The sequence below is a fragment of the Ursus arctos genome, unplaced genomic scaffold, assembly GCF_023065955.2.
Source record: "Ursus arctos isolate Adak ecotype North America unplaced genomic scaffold, UrsArc2.0 scaffold_20, whole genome shotgun sequence".
Lineage (NCBI taxonomy): Eukaryota > Metazoa > Chordata > Mammalia > Carnivora > Ursidae > Ursus > Ursus arctos.
The window spans coordinates 32,966,457-32,992,437 of NW_026622875.1; the positions used below are offsets into that span (position 1 = coordinate 32,966,457).

The 25,981-nt window shown below is 42.5% G+C and overlaps 1 protein-coding gene across 1 annotated transcript in view; it reads left to right on the forward strand.

Moving 5' to 3' along the window:
• Positions 1–25,981, forward strand: part of PLCL2 (phospholipase C like 2) — a 184,604-nt gene that overhangs the window by 80,237 nt on the left and 78,386 nt on the right. The gene's annotated exons all lie outside the window — the stretch shown is intronic.

Genomic DNA, 25,981 nt, shown 5'->3' on the forward strand with positions numbered 1-25,981 from the left:
TAGAAAGTTGGTTGAAGGAATGAAGGTGAAAGGATATTAGAGAAGAGATTATTTTAAAATAGGTTTATTTTGAAAGATTATGGTCTGTTGAATTGTCTTGAAATAAAAGGCTAAGCTAGCAGAGACATACTGATAAGGTCTTCAGAATGAGGCCTCTCTGTCCTTGAATCACAGCAGACTGTAGCTGCTAGCATGTTTGGTTTTCTGGATTCTCACTCCGTCAGGAGGAGCCTCCCCTAGGATCTTTTTCTCCCCCTAGGACCTTTCATGTTTGATTCTTATGCTATTATAGTTCTTCAGTATTAATAATTCAGAGTCAATCGTTTTTAATAACCTAGGTATAAATAATTAGTGAAAAGAATGAAAGTAATGGGGGTACTCATTGGTATTTTCATAATCCTTACTCTGCCCTGTGGCATTGCCTACTACTGATAAAACTTGATATTGTAAAAATTTTGTGCACTGTAGTTCAAATGTAAAGAGAGCAAAAACAATTAAAGCTGCTTTGAAAATAAAACCAAGAACAACTGATAGGGAAAGGAATGAAAAGGACCTTTCCAAACTGAAAACATTTGGCGAATAAGAGATCTGAGGGATGCCGCAGATCTTCGAAGCGTCTGCCTTCAGCTCAGGTCATGATCCCAGGGTCCTAGGATCGAGTCCTGCATCGGCTTCTTGCTCAAGAGAAGCCTGCTTCTCCCTCTCCCTGCTGCTCCCCTTGCTTGTGCTCTCTCTCTCTCTCTCTAATAAATAAATAAATAAATAAATAAATAAAATCTTTAAAAGAGAGAGATTTGGGGAAAAAAAAAAAAACTGCCTCCCAAGTATTAAAACCTCCCTCTTCTCGATTCCTAAAGATAATAGGATCTAGTAGTACCAGTAAAGTTTATGTACATACATACATGTATATACATACATATGTAACATTTTGAGGCAATGTATCTTGTCAGACTCTGAAAACAGTAACAAGCCATCGTAGTCATAAAGATGAAAAAAAGAGTTTATCTTGAGAGAAGAGTAAGTTGAACATTAGTAATTACAAATAGAGTAATTCATGAATTAATTCACAAGTGGATAATAAAATTGTATGTTCTGAGCCTGTGCCAGAACCTATACATACCTGAGTATAGCATTTATGACTCTGTGTTCAAGTTATTTGTTTACTAATCATTTCCTTTTGATGGTGAATTCTTCGACATTAGAGTTCAGTCTCATTTAACTTGCATTTCTAGCAGGTACTCATAAAGTAGTGAAAAGCTGCTCTGACAATAATGCTTACACACAGAATGTCAAGTCTCAGAATAACCTATGACTTAGTAGTATTATCCCCATTCTGCAAGTGAGTTAGCTAAAGCCTGACAAGTTTAAGCAATTTTTTTTTTTAAATATGACATTGCTCCTTAGACTGGATAGGAATTTGAACCTAGGTGCTGGGGCTCCAAAGCCCACAATATATATAGGGCAGGAAATGTATTACTCATTTTTATATTCCTAATACCCAGCACTGTGCTCAAACATTGTAATTTAGTCAATGAGAGTATTTGAAATAAAGAGCAAAAAAGTTATAGTATTTAAAGTTACCCAGATTTAGTGAATGAATTTTTTAACTATGTAAATTATCATAAATCTTATATTCCTTAAGTATTTTAAAATTATGCTTAAGATAGTGAAAGGAAAAAGATGAGTTTTTAAAAAGTATTGTTTTTGGAAACCTGGGAACCCCACAGTGTGATCAGGAGGGGTGGCATGGGGGTGAGAAGAGCCTCAACTCAGCTACCGCTCTTGTCACTCTTCTATTCTGACCTTGGGCCTGTACGTTTCATATACTCATTCATTTAGCAAATTATTTAGGGTCTGCCAAGTTTCTGAGCCTGTGCTAGACACCAGGGAGTAGAAACAGTCATGGTTTTGCTCTCAAGGAGCTTCGAGTCTAATGTCTAATGTGAGAAACAAGTGTCCATCATGTAATGAGAGAAATCAATATAAAATTACAACAATGTCAGGTGTTGGACAGGAGAGGTACATGGAACGGAGAGAACACATGGTGGGAGAATTAGACATGATTACGAAATCTGGGAAATGACCACCGTTCTGAAATCTGAAGACTGAGTAAGGGTTAGCTGAGCAAGAGGGCAGAGGAAGGGAAGAGCAAATGGAGCAGCACAGGCAGGGGCCAAGTGGATGATGGGGTTTGGGAAGGCATCAGAAGAATGGTGGGGAGAGGGAGACAGGACATGAGCTGGGACTTGAGAGGGAGGGGCCAGTCTTGCCAAGCCCTGTGGGCCACCTGAAGGTGCGTTATTTCTATCCAGATAGGGAAGGGAAAACATTGGAGAGTTTTGAGCAGATGGACATCAAGACCATATGCCGTGGCTGCAGTGGACAGTGGGTTAGGGGGCGGGACTGAATGACAGTAGCAGGCTAGGCGGCCTTTGTAGGAACCCAGAGACATAACGATGGTGGTAGAGAAGAAAGAAGTGGATGGGTTTGGGCTGGATTTCTGAGGTGCTATCCACAGAAAGGACAGAAGAGAGGGTGGATTGGTCAAAGATGCTCCTAGGCTTCTGGCTGATGGATGGCGAAACCCTCGCTAAGGTGGGAGCATCTCCAGGGGACCAGCTCGCTGCAGTTTGCCATATGCTGAAATGGAAGTGCCCCTGAGACCACCAAGAAGAAATGTCTGGGAAAAGTTGGGCATACAGGTTGGGTGCTCTTGAGAACACCAGACTGTTGTCACCCAGATGGACAGGATCCTTCCTGTCCCTGAGTTCCTGCAGAACTTTGGTCTTCTCCTGCTGCTGACATTAAGAGTTCCCATTTGGGATCATGGTTATCTTCCTCTCCCTTATATTCTGTCCTAAGTGAAATTTAAGCCCCGAAGTCTCTGCCCAATAGCACAAAGATTTAATAACTTTTGAAAATATGGTTATGTCTTAACTTGGTATGATATGTACTTATTAAATAGTCTTGAAAATTGTCCTGACGAGACTCTACGTGTATGGGAAGAGAAAGGGCTAAAGTCTATGGCCGAGGCACTTGGAATTCCTCCAGAGGCTCCTGTTTCCATCTGGTTCCATGGAGGTTCTTCCAGGTGGCTGGGGTAGGGGTGAGGTGAGAAGATGTGCCCTACACTGAAGACTGGTTGGGCAGAAGTCCAGGGTAACAAATTGGGAAAAGAAAGCTTTTGAACTGAGGTGCTCTGAGTGATGGGGGCAAAGTTCAGCCGGGTGCCATGCCCTAGCCTTGGGGCAGCCAGCCTCTTTCAGATCCTTCTTGCCAGCAGGAAAGCCACTGCCAGTCTTAACAGGACTCCCACTCTCCTTGGCTCGGGTCTGGTGTGGCTGAGCTGCTGCTGGTTGACTGAGCAGATGGTATGGGACAGGGCCTCAGTCCCATTTTAGAATGAACTCATAGGAGAAGGAAACATGGATCTTGCTCATCTGGGATTCTCTCTGGGAAAGAAATGGGCAAAGGAACAAAACAGACCTCTCAAACAGCTATTGAGAAAAGGAATGGTTATCAAAGAGGCCTCAGTCCAGATCACAGTCATATTAGGAGTCTCTGGAGAAATAGAATCAGTAGGGTGTGTGTGTATGTGCACACACATATGTATGTATGTGTATATACGTGCATGTGTATACGAGAGAGAGAATGAGAGATTGATTTTAAGGAATTGGCTCAAGTGGTTGTCAGGGCTGGCATGTTTCAAACCCATAGAATAAGCCAGCAGCAGCCTGGAGATTCAGGTAGGAGCCCATGTTGCAGTCTTGAGTCTGAAGACTGGAAACTCAGGCAGATTTTCTGTGCTGCCTTCTGAAGGCAAAATTCTTTCCTCCAGGGAAAACCTCAGTCTTTACTCTTAAGGCTTTGAACTGATTGGATGGGGCCCACTCACATTATGGAGGTTAATCTGCTTTACTTGAAGTAAACTGATTGTTACTATTAATCGCATATTAAAAAAATACCTCTATAGCCACATCTAGACTAGTGTTTGACCACACAGCAGCACGCCATAGTCCATCCAAGCTGGTACATAAAATTAAACATTAGCACAATGCTCATGGAACACTGTCATCTCATAAAGGAGGGAAGGTCATCAGGTAAGCATTTCCCCTCAAGAGATGGTGGGAAGAATGGGAAAGAGGAGCATGTTGTCCTTGCTTGTGGGACTTAATTATTTTAGTTTTTAGCTACTCCTTGAACTTTGAGTCTTCTGTTGGCACACTCTACCATGGCATTTTGGGGGCTGGCTTACTGTAGATCATTGTCTCCTAAACAGATTACCCTTATTGGTACCAGCCAGAGTCCCAGACTCCTGGTCTTCTGTTGGAGCCCATATATATAGGTGGAAGCACCTTAAGGGTAGAATCTGTATTTGTTCATTTTGGTAGCCCCCTGGTGTCTAGTATCTTAGTACTGAGCCTCACGCATCATGGACATTACTCATTTGAAAAGTGTTGAAGTCTTCCAAGTTCAAGGTATTGAACTAGGTATTGGAATAGCCATTGAGTATGTATTTACTGAGCGAATTATTTCATATCACTTCACATTCTGATTTGTATTTCCTTTCCCTCCCCTCCCCCGGTTAGAGGGGAATTTCAATCTAGTATATCCTAGAACAGAGTCCTGTAAGTGCTTCCTCCTTGGCTGGCACTCATGGTTCCCGTGATTGCCTCAGCTTGCCTTTCCAGCCTCAGCTCTCACTGTTCCCTTCCCATAGCCTGCACTGAGGCCACACCGAACTAGCCTCCTTTCACAGTCACCCCGGCAGCATTTCCACATTTCGATATTCCTTCCCCCTGAAATATCATATCTTGCCAATTCCTTCCATTTTTACCCATTCAGATCCCCTCTTCAGGAGACGAGGAGCTCAGGTGCTTCCCCAGGACCCCATGCTCACTGTCTGCAAAGCAGCACAATCCTTTCATGACTTCTTGTAGGATACTGCGTGTGTTCTCTGTCCCTGTGGCGAAAGCTTCTGGAGGACAGGGTCTGTGTCTCCCTCTATATTGCATGCCTGCTGAGTACCTTGCACTTTGCAGGTGTTAATGAAGTAGGGTTCCAGCATGTTTGATCTATACGTTAGGAATCTCTTCAGCCACTGCATTCTTATTTTCAGGTGATTATCTGGTTTCCGGACAATCTCAAACTTTTCTTTTTGTATTTGGAACGTAGTCAGAGGACAGAAGAAGAAATGGTGATCCTTCCTGCCTGTTTTATTGTGTTGATAAGAGGGTAGTTAACCAAAAAAACCACAGTCATTTGAAGGTTTAAAATGAATGGCTACAAGACAGATTAAAAATATCCGCGACTTATTTATCAGTGGGCCTCATTTTCGGCAGTGCTCACAAACTGGTTACTCATGCTCCGTCCGGGGACCAGTGACAACAGTCTGGAATCTCATTTTTCTTATCATTGCAGCTAGCTCCTGGTGAGGAGCCTTTAGTCCAGTGGCATGAGAGAAGGAGAGAGAAGGGGAAAAGGTATGTGAGGTGTACAAAGAGGGTGGGCAGGAACCTGCTGGCTTCTTTGCAGTTCAGTGAATTTGGGTCCAGCCAGCATATCACCACTTCCCGGGAGAAGAACATTCTAACTGGAGAAGTCCTGGCGGCCACGGTGTTCTTGGGGATGTAATGATGTAAGGACACTCTTACAGGCTCATTAGCTTTCTTGCCGTGGAAGCATTGGCAAGCTCGGATGCCAGACGACGTTATGTCAGTGCAACAAGCCCAGAATCCTAGCAACGATTTTAAATGTCGGAAACTGATTGAAAATGACTCTTTTCACATTAGGAAGTTTTGTTGGCAGAGAGGAAGCCAGGTCTTGCCCTATGCCAAAGTGTAGGAAAACCCGTGTATGGCCTTGGCTGTTCTATTAGAACTGTTAGCTGATACTTGCCCAGAGAGAAGGATTGTCAAGAAAAGACGATTGTAATGATCGTAAGGAATGATGAAGTCTTGCCTTTGGAATATTTACCCTTTGACAGCATCAGTGATTTGTTTTTGTTGTTGCCTTATTTACTTTTTGGAGAGTATGCTTCTGATCCACTGTGAACCCAAACTGGAATCTTGGAATTTGACTCGTATTTCAAAATCACCTGATGATGTGACTTATACATTATAGGGACTCAAGCCACATTTATTTTGTGATTAAAAGCCTCTGTTAAGCATAAGGCATGAACTAGTTTTTTGAGTTCTTATGGATATGTTCTCCAACCCCCAGGGTGTTCGGCATATATAAATTCTATTTGTGATGTGGTTTAATTTGAACTACCACTTTGAAAAAGTACAGTTTATCAAATTACGCTTAACGACAATTGTCATAATTTGTATTTGCTGAAAATATGTTTATTTTAATATTATAATGTTGGTAAAAGACTGATTAGGCAGCAAAGATGCAAAAAGCACATTCCCCCCGGTTTACTTTCCATTTTAATGCAAACAAATTTTTCATCACCTAGATTTTCAAAAATAATAACATATGTTAAAGTTTTATTTTGAAGGTTTGGAAAAAGAGCGTCAGCAGTAACCTCATGACTAAAATTGTGACTCTGTCTGCTTTTTCACTGTCTGTGAGAAAGAGTGGTTTCAGTATTATCGGGGCATCAAATGGAGTTTAAAATGACAATGCAGGTGTCTGTGATTTTGGTTATTTGGTTCAAATATAGGTACATCTTCTGAAAGACTGATATTTTGTTTGTATCATGTCCAGAGACTGTACCGAAGGTTAATGTAATTGTCAATTTTCACTTCTTTGGGTCTCTCTCTCCTAGATAGAAGAGCACTTGCCACCTGCTTGCTTCCATAGTGCTCTTTATATAAGAACCACGTGATAAGCTGCATCTTGAATTTAGTTTCCAGAAGGATCTCAGCAAGCACTTTTGCTTGCTTAATTTTGTTGGACAGGCAAAGATGTGTAATCCTGTGTCTTGCCATTTGTGACTTTTCTGTCACAATAATCTCATATCTAACTATAGCTATTTGTTCACCTCAGGTGTGTGGTGACATCTTAAAGCTTTTTTTAGATGTTCTATTTTCTTCACCCCAAATTATCCTCTTTTATATTATGCTATAACCATATGCCACTTCAGATTCTTTATAAGTAGGCAGGATACACATTTCTAAAAATATGTTTTCTGGTTAATACTTTCATCCCTATGGAAGCGGTGGAAGGAGGGAACATCTGAGGCAGACAATGCATTTATTTCATGTCCGAAAACCCAGAGTATGTTAGAAAAGTCCATGGCACCTGGGAGGCACTCCATAAAACTCAGATGAACTGGTGTGGCTACACCACAGAAGTTTTATTCCAAACTGTAAAATTAAAACCTGTTCCCCACTGTGCCCTTTTTCTTCATCCACACTCTGTCCTCTTTATCATTGTACCAGTTTACTTAGGCTTTTGCAAGTTTTGGGGAGCTATTGTTTGTCTGCCTGAGAATTCCGTGAGAGCTTCTGAGCCATAGCATTTGCACGACTTGCCATTGCTGTTTTCTTTTCCCGTCCTGGGGTATGTGCATTTTGGGGTGGAGGAGTTGGTGTTTATCATCATTAGTGCAGCAGTCGGCACCTACTCCATTTATCAAAACCCCAGGAACGTGGCCCAAAGCCAAGACAGACACACACCCTTCTGGGCCAAGGGTTTTCCAGCCATTTTGAATTGGAAAGCAAGCGTGAGAGGTTGTATGGACCTGCCTGGTTTAATTCAGTGTTTAGTGTCTAGCAGTTGTGTCCTTGTTTTCCCCTTGACGTGTGAGCTCCCTAGTGCAGGGGGAAGTGACTTCCTCTGTTCACAGCATTGACCACTCTTGCTGCATTGCCTAGCTTTCTTCTCCTTCCTTTCCTGAAAGGAGAGAAGCTGTCCAATGGCTGCATGTTTTCTTACCAGAACATAAAAACAGGGATAATAACAAAAAGAAGAAAGCCACAGTGAGGGTTTCCAGAAATGCAATCTGTTCTTCCCTATTTAGTGACACAAAATTTCTTTATCCATAAGTATATTTTTATTTTTATATAACTATGACCTCACCCATATCTGCATTTCTGTATTTGATGCAAACACTAATCTGTTAATCTGCCCTTAGTGGGCCTTCGCTTCGAGTTGTTTTTCCATGGCAGTGGCATTTTTTTATGTCTGTAAAGTTCTTGTATTAACTTAAAGAAATGATCTAAAGTATATATTTAAGAACATTTGGGGGGGAAAAATCCCTCCAGGTCTCACCCCTCCCACACAGCTATTTTTGCTAGTGCATTCTGCCTGCTAGTCGTCCACACATCTAGCACAGCTGTTGTTAAAGGGTGCTCGTTGTTCAGGGTTGGACCTCTCCCGATCCAACCACAGTCTCTAATCCAACTCTCCTTGGATTTATAAAATGCCCAACCAAGTTCAAAAGTCTGTGGTCTGTGGCCATGGTTCAAAGCAGAGCTGAGTGACTTCTATGGGACTAAAATGGCCCACATGGGAGAAGGGCTTCAGCGTCTGTAGAGCGATGCTCTAACCAAACGAAGTGGCCGGAATTGTCCACCACAGACTAATGCATTTTATATTGCTAGCAATGACTAATTTAAACCAAGATTTTAATAGGGACAGAGACATTCTCATTGTACAGACTTTTTGTACTTTATTGAGAAAAGTAAGATACCATTTGAGCAAATTCTTATTCCTTCTTTGATGTGGAATATGGCCAAGGCATCCATTGCATTTTGGAGCCATGTTTTCAAATGTAATGATTTTGTACCTCATTGTAGGTCAGCAGCAAACTACATTTTTCTGTACATTGTGAAAACAGTCAAAATATGAAAGCTATTTATTTTCAGCCATTTAGGTAAATTGTTGTTTACAACCAAGATAGGAAATGGGATAATTCTACAGTTTCTGCCTAAAGCCATGTTATGTCTTCACACTTAAATGTGTGGAGGGTGTTTCTTTTCTGATATTCAGAGCTTAAATAATAAGGCCCCATTGACAGGTGTTAATACTTGTTTTTAGAAGAAATTACAGAAGTGCCTGGGTGGCTCAGTCGGTTAAGCGTCTGCCTCCAGCCCAGGTCATTTTCCCAGTGTCCTAGGATTGAACTCCATGTCAGGCTCTCTGCTCAGTGGGGAGCCTGTTTCTCCCTCTCCCTCTGCTACTCCCCCTGCTTGTGCTCTCGCTTTCTATCTCTCAAATAAATAAATGAAACTGTAAAAAAATTATACAAACAGAACTAATTGTTTTAAGATCATGATTTTTTATTTATTTGTTTTTAAAGATTTATTTATGAGAGAGAGAGGGATTGATTGAGAGCTCGAGCAGGGGGAGGGACAGAGGGGGAGGGAGGGAGAATCCTCAGGCAGACTTCCCACTGAGTGCAGAGCCTGAAGTAGAACTTGATCTCATGATCCTGAGATCGTGACCTGAGCCGAAACCAAGAGTCAGCCACTCAACTGACTGAGCCACCCAGGTGCCCCAAGATCATGATTTTTTAAAGAAGAAATAAATATCTAATAATTCTAAGAGTAAAACTAAACTACCACTAGTTATTTTCACTGACTCTTCCTTTCTACTTCACTTAGCTGATTTTGCTCATGAGATTTATAATTGGTTGTGAAGGTCCAGAATGTTGGGAAAAATGTTTTATTTTTTATTTTTATTTTTTTTTAAAGATTTTATTTATTTATTTGACAGGGACAGCCAGCGAGAGAGGGAACACAAGCATGGGGAGTGGGAGAGGAAGAAGCAGGCTCATAGCGGAGGAACCTGATGCGGGGCTCGATCCCATAACGCTGGGATCACGCCCTGAGCCGAAGGCAAACGCTTAACCGCTGTGCCACACAGGCTCCCCGGGAAAAATGTTTTAATAAAGTATAAATCATCTCCCTGTTTCTTTGATTATAAGGCATTCTGTGTGGGCAAGAATGTTAGAGTTTGTTGTTTTTATATGAATTTTTTCAGGGTTCCCTCTTTGGGTAATCTACTTAGCTTCTAGTCTCCATAAATTAGAAATGAGAGTAATGATCATTTCATAATTGACATGGAAAGTTAGAAATAAGAGCATGTCACCACTAGGGGCAAAGAAGAGTTATGATTTAAGGGTTATGACCTAAGAATCAGACCATGCCTAGCAATTTCAGGCGTAAGTAGATTACTTAAAAGAAGCTAAGATTGATTGCTTTCATGACGTACAAGTGCAGGGAGGTTCATTTCTGATTTTTGGATGTAGGATTGTATCATTTGCAAAGAGATAATTTCATGGAATTCCTTCAGTTACTTCTTTTCTTTAGTAAAGGATATAGTAACTTGACCTCTGTGTGTTTTAGTTATTTTAAGGCTTCAGAGTCCCAAGGAAGCTTCTCTGAGCCTTTCGGCTGGGAATGGAGGCTCCACTCTAGGAGCCCGTAACTCCCTGGGCCTGCTTCCCTATCACGTCCTTTTGAAATTGTTCTTTCTGCCATCTCCATACTTTAAGCTTTCTTAGTACTTCCACGGTACCTGGCTCATGGTGCTTTTAATTGTTTACTGAATTGAAACTAAACTAAAAGCCAAAATAGAAAGCATATTGGGCTGTCTTATGCCTGAAGTTAGTAATATACTTGATGAGTCTGGTATTCCATTAATTATGCACATTGAAACATTGGCGGGTGGAGGTGAGGGAGACGGTGGCTTATTATTCTAATCCAGTGTCACTCTTAGCTTATTTCCTCAGGGGACTGAGAGTCATATAACTTTGTGCTTAATTTGGGTATGCCATGTGCTTTCGCCTCCACAAGGGAATATATGAACAGGATTGTGGGTTGTCGCCTCTCTGTTCCAGTGCTCGGGCACTGCCAAGAGGAGCGATAACAACTATTCTGGCACGTCCTGGACGGCCTCCTTTATCTTTATAGTCACTCTGAGTTCGGAGGCATAGATGGGCTACTTCCACCCTTAGTAAGAGCAGATGGGAGTTAAGCATGAAAGAGTGTTTTCTTGTTTCCACTGGCAATTTCTGAGAGCTTTGGGAAAGGGACTAAGCTGGTCATCAGCACTGAAGGACAGTTCTCAATATTCCCGGCAGCCCCTTGGAGAGACCCAGGGGAGGAGAACAAAAAACCCGAGATGGTCCATGGAACCACCATGTCATGAGCTGTCCATGAGTCTGAGCGACCTTGGAGATGTTGGCAGGAGCGGTTAGCGGAACCAATGCATAGGGAATTCTCATGCATAGGAGGGAGATCTTGTCTAGCCAGCAGAACAGACAGAGGGGCTGTAGGGAGCATCCAGCCGGGCATGTGCCAAACTGAGGAGTTTAATGGCCCTGCAAGTCAAAAGAGAAGTCATGAGAAATGATGTTGGGCTACTTGTATCTTCATCACTGTGGACTTTCCTAGCCTCCCTGAGTATTGGGTTTCTTCATAGAAGGTGGAAGATAATAGGGTCTGCGTCTTGTGGGGTTTAAATGAGGTAACGCATACGATTCACCTAGCACTAGGCCCAGCATGCTGCAGGTGCTTATTACCATGTGAGTTCCCTCCTGACTCCACGGTTCTTCTGGCATGAGTCACCCCACTGATGGAAGGCCCTTCGGGGTTCTTTAGCTCCCGTTGTGGGCATGGTAGAAGTGATTTTAAAGCTCTAATGGAGGAAGAGCAAATGATAACCTAACAATTGACTAAAAATAGGTCAGTTGTCAGAGAAACTCAGGATGGGGGCAGTCAGCCTTCCTCCCTGATTTCATTTGACTCTCGCAACAGCCCCGTAGAATAAGTTATTATCCTTGCGTACTGTGAAGAAACTGAGGCCGACAGAGGACAAATCTAGGAGCCTGTGGCCGTCAGCTCCTGGCAGGCAGAGCCAGAATTCGGAGCCGCGTCCGTCAGGTGTTACTGCCCGTGCCCTTTCTCCCCTCACGTTTGCTGAGGCGCGGGAAGGCCGCCCGGCAGGCGAGGTTTTGCAGCCGGGCACCGCAGCCCCTCTGCACGCGCCCGGAAGGCCGCGGCTGCCTTCTGCTTGGTAAACAGGGCCCGGCAACATCTGGCACATGGCAGGCTCTCAGTAAATATTTACTCAGCGAATGAAAGTCACAAGTTAAGGTAGAAAACTAATTATTTCAGCAAGTGGCAGGTTGTCAGCAATATGAAATTTGTCATCAACATTATTGAGTTACTGAAAAATATGTGACATTTATTAACACAGGCTCCACTCAAGCGGCTATACAGCAATTTAAAGATCTGTGTTTAAAATTGGACAATATGTGAAAAACTGACACGAGATAAAATTCAAAAGATGTCAACAATTTCTTAAGTGACTGAAGAGGCGCAGGCTGCTTCTCGAGAAAAGTAAACTGATAGGCCTAAAAATATCTTTTAAAAAATCATGACATAAATTTTGATTCATGTATTCTCCACTTCTTTTCCTCTAAAGTGTAAATGTTGAAAAGTTCCCATGATGGAGATTTTTTAAAGCACTATATATTTTCATGTAAAGACCGCACAATTTTCGATCAGATTGACAATTAAAAGTAAATGTAATAATTGAAGAAGTGAATATACTGGGCCAACTCTTGACCAAATAAATGCTATCTACAGCTATTAGCTGGAGCTTTATGAGAATTTTGATGATAGGAACGTAAAAGGCTAGCAGAACGCTGGTATTTATTAGTAACCACAGAACCATAAATCTGTCAAGCCTGTGATCTGACGGAAATTCTATGAGGTTGAACAAGTCAAGTTTCAGTTAAAGGAAGACTTTTCTCTACAGGTAAAAAGCAACCGCTATGGCCATGGAGCTTCTCACCAGCACGGTTGGTTGGTTGACTCACCTCAGATCCCCCTTTCCTAGCAGACAGGAGGAGCCTTAACAGAGAGCCAGGCACACTGAGATGTCTTTTTTTAAAAAATCCTTTTGGTCAAAGTGTATTTAGAAGTAGCAAAAACCCGTCCTGTCATGGTAAAGGAGAGGCTTTTTTCTGTCCCCGGAGAAACCACCCTTTCAAGTAAATGAAATGCCTTTAGTGCTAGTTGACTTTTCCTTAGAAGTTCATTTCACAATCTAAGCGAAGATACACCAAGTATTTTGCAGTTTCATACAACTTTTGGTGAGGCTCACCATTTCCCTTTCTCGAGGGGAATGGACGCCTGTTGAGTTTTGCGGAGAAGCTCTCACTCACCAGTGGCTGCAGTCAGTGTTTCTGTGGACCGCAGCCCTGGGCAAAAGGGACTTGACATATGTGATTTCTGTACCACAGGCCAGAAGGAGCTACCTTCTTAACCTTGGCTGTGTCTGTATTATAGTTCTATAAATGGTATGATTTTGTGGACTTCGGGAAATGCAAGTTTTTTTTTAAGTGCTTAATCCTGACTGGGCGAGTTGATTTGCTTGTATCAACGAGGTAAAAGCTAACTGTAATTTGCATTTATTGACCCTAAAAACTTTCAAGTCAAATATACTTTTAGTAACACTTAAAAAAATGGTATTCATCATTTCCATAAATTACCTGGTTCGAATATTAGTTTTAATGCTTTTTCAAGTTGTGTCTGTATCCAAGCATATATTACAGGGTCTTACATAATACCATACATATGAAGTCATTTAAACAATATCTGATGATTCATTAAGATCTTTTGTTATGGAGATCTGATTGGGGCCATTTTTGATTTTACTCTCTCCCCCTCACTTTTGTTTTGTTTTTGTTTTTTGTTTTCCTCCTTTTTTCGAGGACAGTTAACCTTGCTTTCTGTTTATATATAATGTGGCTTTTGGGGTGATATTAGGGTAAGTGAACATTGTGGGACTTTTTGGCAATGCTTTTCCTTTTTCATGTTTTAAAGTGTGTAAGACCCATGAAATGTTATTTCTTCCAAGAAATTTATATTGGCTTTGCTTATATTTATGAGTGACAGCCCTTCTTTCCAGCCATTCATTCTTGAGATCAGTGATGAAATTTGTTGACTGCTTGCTTTGGGCAAAGCACCACACTAGAAATGTCAGGGGGAATTTGGAATTAAAATATGACAAGTGCCTACCCTTAAGGAGCTTGTCACTTGACCTGCGCTGTCCGATGCATTAGCCCGGGATCCCTGTAGTTTTTGAGTGCTGCGCCGTGGTCAGTCAGAATTGAGGTGTGCTGTGGATGTATGCTGTACTGGGTTTCAGGGACTCTGTGAAAAAAGAGGGCAGTGTCTTCATAATTTTTATATTGACTACGTGTTGAAATGACAGTGTTTGGGGTTAAATAAAATACGAAAGTGTATTTCATCTGTTTCTTTTTATATTCTTTAAGGCGGTTACTAGAAAATTTTAAATTACCTATGTGACTCATACTTTTTTGGACACTACTGATCTAGATAGTCTCTGCTTTCTTCTAGTGCTATCACCAAGGGAAAGTATCCGTCTCCCAGAAATAATTCAATGTTTTCTCCATCAGTGCTCATGTTTATAACCACAACAAACAATAGCAATCAAAGACAAACAGGATAGGAAATCAGAGTATTATGGTTCTTTATTAGCCCTTTAACCCATTATTATATAAACACATGGCTAGATAATACAGTTTGTTTCTGTCCCAGTATGATACAAAAAAAGAAGAAAAAAGAAAAAAGTGAAACCAAATTTCCCAGGTGCTTAGAATAGAAATAAAAGAAAAGGAAGAGGTCAGGGTGGGAAGGAGAGCCATCCTTCCCATGTGTAATGATGACTGCTTGATGTGGGTAACAATGTCCAGGAAAGCATATCCGAGGCTGCCACTTATCTGGGAATGATACGGGCAGAAGAGAAAGCTCTAATGAAACCCTTATAAAATGCTCATCCTAGGAAAGAATGATGATAATGCTAATAAGAATAGTAGTGATAAGATCAACCACGTTGACTACATTTGACATTGACTGAGGGTGTCAACAGCATCAGTAGGCATTTCTACATTGTTTCTACGGAGCAGCAATCCTAGGAAGCAGGCACAGTTATCTAGTCCATGTTCCAGAAGCAGCAGGCCAGGGTTAGTTACCCGGGAAGCAGTGGTGCAGACACCAGCCCTAGGCCATGGTGGCCAGACGATACCCGTGGAAGCCATAGACCCCATGGCCAGCCCACTTCACGTTCTCTATGAGGACAAAGTGCTTGTCAGCTCCCAGTGAGCTCTTAGAAGGCAGCTCTTTGTAATTTTTAACCATTTAGATCCGTGAGATTAATTTAGGGGTGGATTTCAAGTAAACTCCATTTTCTCTGTCCAGCAATCCCAGTAGATGGGACTTGAGGACTTGTAAGACTTGGGTAAGTCGGCCTATGTAGTGCTTTCACATTTGGTATCTCACCCGTGCCTTACCAAGCCCTGTAATTAAGGGTGAGTAATTACTGTCCTCATTTTATGAAATCAGTGACTGAGGTTTCGAGAGGTTTACTGACCTTCCAAGGTGTGCAGTCACTGGGGATCTGAGAGATCTGGCTGGCAAAGTGGGCCAACCAGGGCAGTGGGAGGGACCTGGCTTTGCGCTTAGCAGCTATACCTTCGAGCACTGAATCACTTAGGGTCCAACCAGAAACAAAACAAAACCGAACAAAAAAACAGCATTTTCTGTGAGAATTTAATCCAGGGAATTGTTACAGGGGCTGGAGGAACCACAAGGCCAAATGGGAGATTGGTGAAGCTACCCAGAGATTAGCAACAGCAGAAAACCCTCCCTCTGGGTAGAGTGGAGAGATGGTGCAGATTGGTCCCTGAGCCCAGGAGCCATGGGGACCTCAGAGGGGATGCAGCCTCTGCTATCCTCTTCCCTGCAGAGAGAGGAAGATGGAAACCCACCCAGCTTCACCCCTCCTCCTGGCCAGGGTCTAGTTCTCTGCCAGACGTCCTGGAAGGAATCCAGCGGTCATCCAGCTGACATGGGATCAGGAAATCTGCCTCAAGGGCTGGCTCTCTGGCCATGCAGAGTAGAACAGGTTGGACAAGGAGCCCATCTGCCTGGCAAACCGTTTAACCTCTGAAATGGGGGTGATAAGTCCTGCCTCAGAGTTGAGGATTCAAAGAGATAATGTTTTATAAAGTACCTGTGCATGACAGTAGCTCAGCAAATGTTGGCCCAGGTCCCCTGGCCGTGGGAATAACTGCAATCAGGGTGGACAGTAGTTACTATGTGACCTAAAAAGTGTAGGTGTGTGGCAGGTGAGAAGGAGTGAGATCCTGGAAGGTCTCTCTGAGCACTGCAAGCAGTCATGGATCATTCTAGTCACCCTCCATACTTCATTCTCTTCATTCTTCTTGGAATTTTATTTCTCAATTAATTCATAAAGAAAATTCAGTATATTAATTACATCAATGACACTTCTCATTTTGTCTGGGGCTAGTGGGCCACAAGGGAAGTAGGACTGCTCAGAGGGAGGTCATACAGGCCATGTAGAGGGTTGATTTCCCCATTTTTCTAGTCCCATCTTATTCTGAAAAGCCCTCAGTCTCAAGTTTTAGTCTTATTAAATTAAAAACTGCTCTATAGTAATGCTTTTAGATACACAACTAAATTACTTGAAAAACAAATTTATAATTGGAATGAACGTGGTTCAACTAAAATTCCTCCTTCCAGAGGAGAAAATGTGATTTCTGTATTGCCATTATAATTTCCGGTAAACCCAAGTGAATTTTGCATCGTATTTGGCTTGGGGGGGGAGGAGGGGAGATGCATCAAATCAGATTAAAAGGTAAACTTTTTGCTAATCCAATTTTCAGATGCATTTGTTAAATGCCATGAGCCACAGACTCAACCGAGGAACCTTACAAGGAATTTCTGAACTTGGAGCGTTGAATTGTGAGATGGCTGGGACAGAGTCCTAGATTGTCAGTGGTGACACATATGATGGTGCTGATGTTATCTGTGTGTAGTACATTCATGTTTTGATTTGAAATGAGAGCTGCACTACACATGCATATTTTGGAGGGCAGGGTGGCATGATTCAATCCCCAGAAGAACTCATCTGTGGTCAACTGCTGCCCAGCCATCAGTTCCTTCACCCTGCCTCACACCTCACTTCTCTGCTCCAGCTCCAAGAACTCAGGCCCCGCCTCCAGCATCTCCTTCTAACAATAGTATCCCCTTTCTGAAGGGCTCCCTCCCTTTGCTTATTCTCTGCCCTTTGCTTACTCTCCACGATGCTTACCCACACCTCTGTTAATCCCCTCCAGAAGATCATAACATCCATTTGTGTATCACTCCCCCTTTTGTGGGCTGCCCAGGCAATGCTGTGCAATTTGCAGGGAGGTCAGACTGTGGGAGAGTCAGGAGTTGAGAATTTCAAGGGAATTTAAATCGCAATAGCTAAGGTTGTGGGGGGAGCCCCAGCCAGTGCCTGCAGGGCTGTGCCTCATGGGAGTCATGGGAGAACAGGACCCTGTGCAGCTAAGCAGGTAGTCTCATTGTGCTCCCAGCAAGGTGCATGCAGAGCAAAGGGGAGCTCCAGCTGGGAGCTGGGCAGGGACTCAGTTGTAGCGAGGCAGGCTGTGGATTGGGCTACGAAGGGGCAGAGGGTAGGGAGAACTGTAGCAGGCTCAGGAAGTAAGTAGGAAGCAGCTCTAAGGACTGGGTCACCGTGCCCAAAGGTACACATGGCTATCTGTCCACTGGTTCAAGGCAGCAAGACTAAGCCACACCTCACAAAGACCTAGAGCTGGGATCCTGGCCTGGGTAGGGTGGGCTCTCACACTGGACGGGGTGAGGCGTGTAAGTTGGAAGCGTCCAGGCAGACCAGACTGCCAGCCTGCATGCCTGCCAGTCAGCATGGGGACATCTCTGTAGGTGAGATTAGACTTTGGTTAGACCTGACTCTGCAGTGCCTGGCACTTGGCGAGGATTTCGCACACGCTTAATAAAGTCACGTTCAAGTCGCGTGACCATGTATTTCAGTTTGCCCACAACCGTCCCTGTTTTGTGACATAGTTATTAATAATTCCCACTTTCATTCCCAGAAGTGTCCCAGTTTAGGTGTCACTCGACCTTGGGGGAACAGACTCCACCAGCTGCTGCTGGTCTGTGGGTGCTGGGGGCCTGTGTCTTCCCCCTCTTGTCAGAGGCTTCTTTTGGGGCACTGCTGCTTTCCCCAGTGCTCTGTCCCTGAAAGTCGTCTTCCCTGTGAGAGGCTTGGGCCTCAGCGAGTCAGTGCAGAGTTGCATAATGGGTTGAAGGGTCAGCTTCGACACTCTCAGAAATTAAAGCACCATTTAGACGTGGTGGTGGGTAGAGCAGCCTGGTTCCTGGAATAAGGACGGCATCCTGCTTAGTAAGGGCTTTTGGTGATTGGTTTGCAAGTAGACTCGGAATTAGTCCTTGTTTTCTACTCCTGGATAACTTTAATGAACTAAAATGCAATATAACTAAATGTGGTATTTTAAGTTTACGTCATATAGTTGATACTCTGGTTTCTCTTCACATCACATAAATCTTTTGCCTTTTATGTTATACAGCTGACCCCTGAACAACACAGGGATAGGTCCACTGATCCCTCCCCCGCTGCACTGCGCAGTCAAAAATCCACATGTAACTCTTGACTACCCTAAAATTTCACTAATAGCCTACTCTTGACCTTACCAGTAACATAAACTAGTCGATTAACACATATTTTGTATGTTACATGTATTATATATTATATTCTTACAATAAAGTAAGCCGGAGAAAAGGAAATGTTACTAAGAAATCATAAGGAGGAGGAATACATTTACAGTACTGTGCTGTAGGAAGATCCATGTATAAGTAGACCTCCACAGTTCAAACCCGTGTTGTTCAAAGGTCAGCTGTCAGACCTTTGTAGAAAATCTAAGCGTGCCTTGGAAATGCCTGTGTCTCGTCTTCACACCAGCATCCTGAAATGTATGCATGGAGAGCCTTTCCAGCTCCAGCTCTCAGAACTGTAGTTACGGGATGCACTTTTGTAGGACCGCCTGAGCTTCTGGATTTTATGTTCTACACAAAGTGGGGCAGAGACTCCTATTCGCAGCGTGTTCTGTGTTGCAGTACCTAGAACCCAAGCCAGGTGCGGGGAGCTGTCTGTAGAGTGAGCCTTGTACCAGCCGCGTGGAATTACCGTGCACTGGGGACCTGTTTTCTCTCCGTTGCCAAGTCTCACAGCACCGAGCGCTGGAAGTGGTGACACAGGATCGCAGAGAAGCAGTTCAAGTGCTTTGGTCACTGGCCGCATAGACCATCTGAGATGCATTAATGATGAGATTTTACTGGTTTTTGAAACTGCTTTTCATTTGAGTTTGAAGAGCTAATTAATCTGGAAGGGACTTGTGGTCTTAAAAGGATATACGACGATTAAGGAAAATGGCAGAACCAGACCTTCTACAATCCAAATTGGCACCGTTCTATTTTGCAAATGCTCTAGGCTAATCACGCACGTCTTATGGATTCCTGCCACGTCGGCATTGGCATTTTTATTGATTGCTTGACCCAAACGTGGCTTTTAATAAAAAAAAAAAGAAGAAGAAGTCTTACTGTGGGCATGACATAAAGCCTATGGATGTTGTTGCTGTAAATCCAGTAGGTAAGAAGATTGTGAAGGTCTCTCTGTGCCGCTTCAGCAGGTGTTTGCATGAGCAAATCTTTTATTTGCATACACCTCTCTAAGGAAAGCAGTGGGTTTGGAATTGACTTTAATTTTAAGAATGTTCAGTAATTAAAAAAAACATTGGACTGTAGCAATGTGTACTATAACATTTTGAGATAATCGTAACTGTTTAAAAGTTATTTTAGAAGTTTGCAGGTTTCTATTCGGTGTTTGAAATAGTAATCTTTGAGTTCATTCATTCAGGGGGTTGATAAACTGTGTAACATTTAAGCCTTATCTGTCCTTTATTCAGTTTTATTAGACTGTTAAGGCAGAAGCAAAATAAATACCTACATAAATGGGTTGGTGATTCTTAAAGTTGTAAAACAAATGAGGCTTTTTTCCTTTGTTGACCTTTTAAAGCAGGTGGTGGGTTGTACTTGCACACATAGGAGAAATGCGCATGATTATCAGTTTTGTACATATTTGTATTTTTTCTGTCTGTGGCACGGAGTATGCATTCTCAAGACTGGGAGGCCTTCTCAGAGGAGGTGCTGGCTCACAGCCAGCGTCCTCTGGCCTGCCTCCCCTTCTCCTGCTCCCAGGCCCCACGGGAGGCTTGGGACCTTGTAGGCTCTTTCCTGTCTCAGGTCTGTGCATTTGCTCTCCCCTCTGATTTCCCTTCCTCTTCCTCTTGCATCGGGATCCAGCTCAAAAGCCACCGTTTGGGGGAAGCGAATGACAGTCTCGTCTCTTGCTTTCCCAAAGGACTCTGCTCCTTCAGAGACATGTTCCCTTTGTCCTGCACCATTAATTTCCCTTCTTTACTGGGGTGAATCCCTTCAGCCTAGAACACTGCTGGACCGTCTCCAGTCTGACTAAACACTCTCTCTCCCTTCCTCTAACTCCCTTCTTCGTGGAGTAACCACACTCACTGTCTCTGTTCCTCACTTTCCTGTCAGTCCCCAGCCCCCCACACTAGCCCTCAGTCTTCCCATCTAATTAGACATCACGTCATCACGCACCATTTCATCGAGCCAGGAACTTGGCAGCTGCCTCAGTCTCCTCCATTTCTCTCGTGTGCTGCCCCCAGTCCATCAGCTGGTGTCCTCAGCTCTGTCACTGACACTGTCGTGAAGCCATCCACTTGTCTCCGTATCTGTGGTCACCCGCCATGGCTCCAGGTACGACGGTCCCACGTGTGGGATGCTGTAGTTGTCTCTCTGCCATCTGCGTGCCTCGGATCTTACCCCATCCTCACCCATTCTCCACTTGGCCCCGTTTTAGAGGGGCAAATCAGACCACGGCACTCTCCTTCAAGGAGTTGCCCTTAGAATTAGATCGAGTCCCTTCCCGGGAGATTCTGTCGGATCTAGCCTCTGCCTCTCTGTGGTTTCATCTCCTTCCAGTCTTGCCCAGCTAACTGCATGTCCGCCACATTGGTTTCTTTTGTGTGCTGGAGTACTCCACATCGCTTGGGCCTCAGCATCTCTGCACTTGTCATTCCTTCTTCCTAGAAAGCAGAGTAGAACAAGTGGTAGAGGGCAGATTCACCAGGGTTAGGGTGTTTGAGGGATCCATCCAGAGGCGCTCTGGATGAAGAGCAAGAAGAAAGGGAAGCCATGAAGCACACACGTCCGCTAGGCCCAGCCCTGGTAGGTCAAGCCTCGGGATCCACAGAGAAGGCCTGCAGGGTTTTTATGGCACAGGCTGCAAGGCAGGGGACGGGTTTCCAAAGCCTGCTGAGCCGTAGCACTGAGTCTGGGGCTTGGTCTAGAGCAGCAGTTGCCAAGTTGAGTACGTCTGCGAGAAAACATTAGAACTTCCATTTAATTTTGTGGATGTTTTCTAGCACACACAATCTGTTAGTAGCTAGCTCATGTATTTGACAAATAAACAAACGCATCTTAGAGGCATGCCCAGTAATAAGAGCATGTGACCAGTATACAAAAAGCACTTCATTAAAAAAATAAGTTTTAAATTTGTTGTGAAACCTCCCAACATAGAAAAGCCCAAAAGCAGGTGGTTTCACTGGTGAACTCTACCAAACATTTGAGGAAGAGTTAGCATAACTCTTCCCTTGTATTTCTGTGGTATCAGTTGTAATGTCTCCTCTTCCATTTCTGGCTTTATGTATTTGAGTCCTCTCTCTCTTTTTCATGGTAGTGTCTAGCTGCAGGTCTATTTTGTTTATCTTTTCAAACAACAACTACTTGTTTCATTGACCTCGCCCATTGTCTAATTAGTCCCTATTTCATTTATTCCCTGTTTGGGCTCTGTTATTTCCTTCCTTCGAATAGCTTTTGGCTTAGTTCGGTCTTTTTCTAGTTCTTTGAGGTGTAAACTTAGGTTATTTAAGATTTTTCTTGTTTCTTAATGTAGGCATTTATTGCTATGACTTCCTTCTTAAACAGCTCTTGTTGCGTCCATAAGTTTTGGTATGTTGTATTTCCATTTTCATTTGTCTCGAGGTACTTTCATTTCTTCTTTGACCTACTGGTGGTTCAGGAGCATTTTATTTTATCTCCACGGACTTGTGAATTTCCCAGTTTCTTCATGTGATTGATTTCCAGTTTCATACCATGGTGGTCAGAAAAGATGCTTGATTTGATTTCAGTCTTCTTAAATTTATTAAGACTTATTTTGTGACCTAACATATGATCTACCCTGGAGAATGTTCCATCTGCGCTTGAGAAGAATGTATATCCTATTGCCGTTGGGTGGAATGTTCTGTATATATCTGCTAAATTCCTCTGGTCTAACGTGTCATTTAAGGCCATTGCCTCCTTACTGATTTTCTGTCTGGATGATCTATCCATTGATGAAAGTTGGGTATTAAAGTCCCCTACTATTATTGTATTGCTGACTATTTCTCCGTTCAGGTTTGTTTTAATATTTGTTTTTTATATATTTAGGTGCTCCTATGTCAGGTGCATAAATACTTAGAAGTGTTACATCCTTTTGTTGAGCTGTCCCCTTTATCATTGAGATTACCAGTTCATGGAAAGGGGCTACTGTTCTGACTACCAGCATTGGTCCTGCCAGGGCCCATGGACTATAAAACATAGCCCATTCCCTCAAAAAGTTCACTTTCTGCTTGAGAGATAAGGCTAACCCACATAAAACAATTAGAGAACTGAGTAAGACTATAATTAAGTGTTAAATTAGAGGGTAGAGACTTTAACTTCTGTATGAATTTGGTGAAGAGACGGCATTGAGGGCTGGACTAGCACAGCCTTGTGAATGGTGTGGAACTTAAAAGAATATTTTGTAGAAAGTGAACTTTCCCTTTTATGTGATTCATTATTTTCTTTTTTTTTTCTGATCTAATTGTTCACACATACTAATTTCACATGCAAATAAACCATTGGATTTAAAAAGGCCCCAGGAAGAAGATTCTTTTGCCTATAAGACAAGATAGAAAATAATAAGATAATTGCAGAGTAAAATGTCTGTGAGGCAATTTTCCTTTTAAAATTTAGTTTTAAAATGATTGTAGAAATATTAAAATTTCTGACTCAAAGAGCTACTGACTCTTCCTTCTGTGTGGTGGGTGTGGCCCCAGGCAGCAGGTCTGCAGGTCGGCCTGCCTACAGGTCTCTGTGAGGCTTTCCTATTTTGTTTTTTAAAGATTTTATTTTGAAGTAATCCCTACATCCAACGTGAGGCTTGAACTCAAAACCCCGAGATCAAGAGTTGCATGCTGTACCAATTGAACCAGCCAGGGGCCCCTGAAACTTCCCTTCTGACTCCTGACTACCCTTGGAGAGCCATCATTTCCCCTCAATGCCAGCAACGATGAATTTAAGGATAAAAAGTGAGGAAAATAAATCCCTCCTCCTGTGCTATCCCGAAATAGTGAAGAACCAGCACCATTTAGGTGGAAAAATTGTGATTGAGAAGTTGCTCTTAGAATTGATCATATTGGTGGCTAAGATTACATATTATGTGATTCAACTTGCATGGCTTTTAAAATTCAGTATGATTTACCAAACAGTTATTAACAATTAAAGTTATGTAACCGCATCTTGAAATAGCTCCGTAGTGTAGGAGGCCGGCAGGCTTTATAATGTGCTGAATAAGGAATTACCATATACACAGTTGGGAAACACTGACAATTTTCACACCAAAGTGGGCTACTTAAGTACCATTATTATAGACCATAAATTAAAATTCATTAGCATCAATATTTTCACTGGAATGTAAAGTAGCACTTGTATAGTTTATAGGAGCTCAGCGCTCACCACTAAGTTTTTCATTACTGGAGAAAACCGATGACTTTTATGGCAGTTTACATTGGACACACATGTACAGTATGGTTTTGTAAATTTACTTTGAATAAATATTTCAGTGGTAGCGAAAGTGTTTGACCAAAAGAGTATTGTCATAAAAGTATTGTATTCCATTATGGTCCTCTGATTTCATAATTAAAACCCCGATTTTTTTTTTTCAAGGCAGGTGTAACCATTACATCGAATGAGTTGGAAGCTTTAACCTGACCTTGAAAACTTCATTTTACGGGAATTGGAAATGTGTTTCCTTTGCATGCAGTTATTTTGAAAACTGTAGGAAATAATATGGGCGTATGAAGTAGAAGGAATCATCTGAATAATTCTGATCAGAAAGTGCTTTTAGTGAAGTCATTTCATTGTGTTTCCTTTGCATGCAGTTATTTTGAAAACTGTAGGAAATAATATGGGCGTATGAAGTAGAAGGAATCATCTGAATAATTCTGATCAGAAAGTGCTTTTAGTGAAGTCATTTCATTATTTTTTTAGACAAAAACATTATGGGGATCATTGCTTCAAATTTTTCTTTTTACATATGAATACTTATATGTGAGTTACATTATAATTCTAACTAAACTGATGGGATTTAAAATTCACAAAAGAAAAATAAATAAAATTTAAAAAGACGTTGAGAACTGGTTTATTTATTTGTGCCCTGTGAATGTGGGGTACAACCTGCTGAAGAGGGCGTCTGGCTGCTTTTGACAGGTTCCCAGTACATTCTGGGCATCACAGCCACCTGGTTGTGCTCAAAAGTCCTAGTAGCATTAACTAGTTAGCCTCAGTTAAACGAGACCCAGAGGGGGACTGTGTTCGTTCTGTTCCTTCTGGAATGGGACTTTCAGCAAATCCTAAGTGATTGGAGTATTGCAACTGCACATTTATAATTGTGTTCTTTTTATTATTCTTTCATAAAGAAATAATTTCAGCCTGAAAGGTATTTATTGAACAGCATCTCACGTAGGGAGTACAGAACTTCAGGCGGCATTTAGATCACTTTCCAGCTGTGAACTCATTTATTGTTATAACAAGCTTATGAATGGGGCGCTTGGGCGGCTCAGTTGCTTAAGCGTCTGCCTTCCACTCGGGTCATGATCCCAAGGTGCTGGGATTGAGCCCGACATCCATCAGGCTCCCTGCTCAGTGGGGAGCCTGTTTCTCTCTCCCCCTCTGCCTGCTGCTCCCCCTGTTTGTGCTCTCTCTCTGTCAAATAAGTAAATAAAATCTTTTTTTTTTTTAAACCCCTATGAGGGGGTGCCTGGGTGGCTCAGTTGTTAAGCGTCTGCCTTCGGCTCAGGGCGTGATCCCGGCGTTCTGGGATCGAGTCCCACATCAGGCTCCTCCGCTGGGAGCCTGCTTCTTCCTCTCCCACTCCCCCTGCTTGTGTTCCCTCTCTTGCTGGCTGTCTCTGTCTCTGTCAAATAAATAAAAATCTTAAAAAAAAAAAAAAAACCCTATGAAATAGATACTATAAATAACACATGGGGGCACAGGTATTTTTTAAGTCTCTGTTTTACAGGTGGAAAGATGGAGGCGTGGAGAACATGCAATGCTAGCTCACCTCTCGTGGCTCATAGTAGCTCTGTGGGTGATTCCTAAACTAGAAAGTTTATAAACTATTGGATTATTTTGTTCTACCTTGGAATTAAGAAAACCTATGTCACAGCTGTAAGTAAGAACTCTTCCTATGATTGATTTTGCTCTTATTAGTGAAATTCTGTTACTTACATCCATAAATTGTGCGGTTTCCTCTCATTTTCCTCTCTCTCAGTTTGTCATTTCTCTTTTGGATAACCTTAAAATTTCCTTGACAACCCTGAAAAACACATATCCTTTGCCTCTAACATTTAAGGTTGACATTCTTTTTAGGAAATGTAAATCTTTTTCTTTGCCTTCTGAAGTTTATGTTAATAAGGGCCATGATTCTAAAGCTCTTAGAGAAAGAGGGATGGGTTTGCATATCACTTTCAGAATCCAGTCACAGTCACAGTCTTTTGAGGCCTCTGAAACCCACCTGTGAGCCTTCAGAGACCAACATCTAGGTTAGGGACACCTTTGTGGAAGCATAGGAAAATTTAGGGACTCTAGTCCTTTAAAAAGGAAAAAGTTTTAGAAAGAATTCAGTACATTTGCAAGCTGGGTCAAGTAGCTGCCCTGTGGTTAGATGTAAGTGGATCACCTGTAATCCATCTGAGTTGTAATTTTTTTAG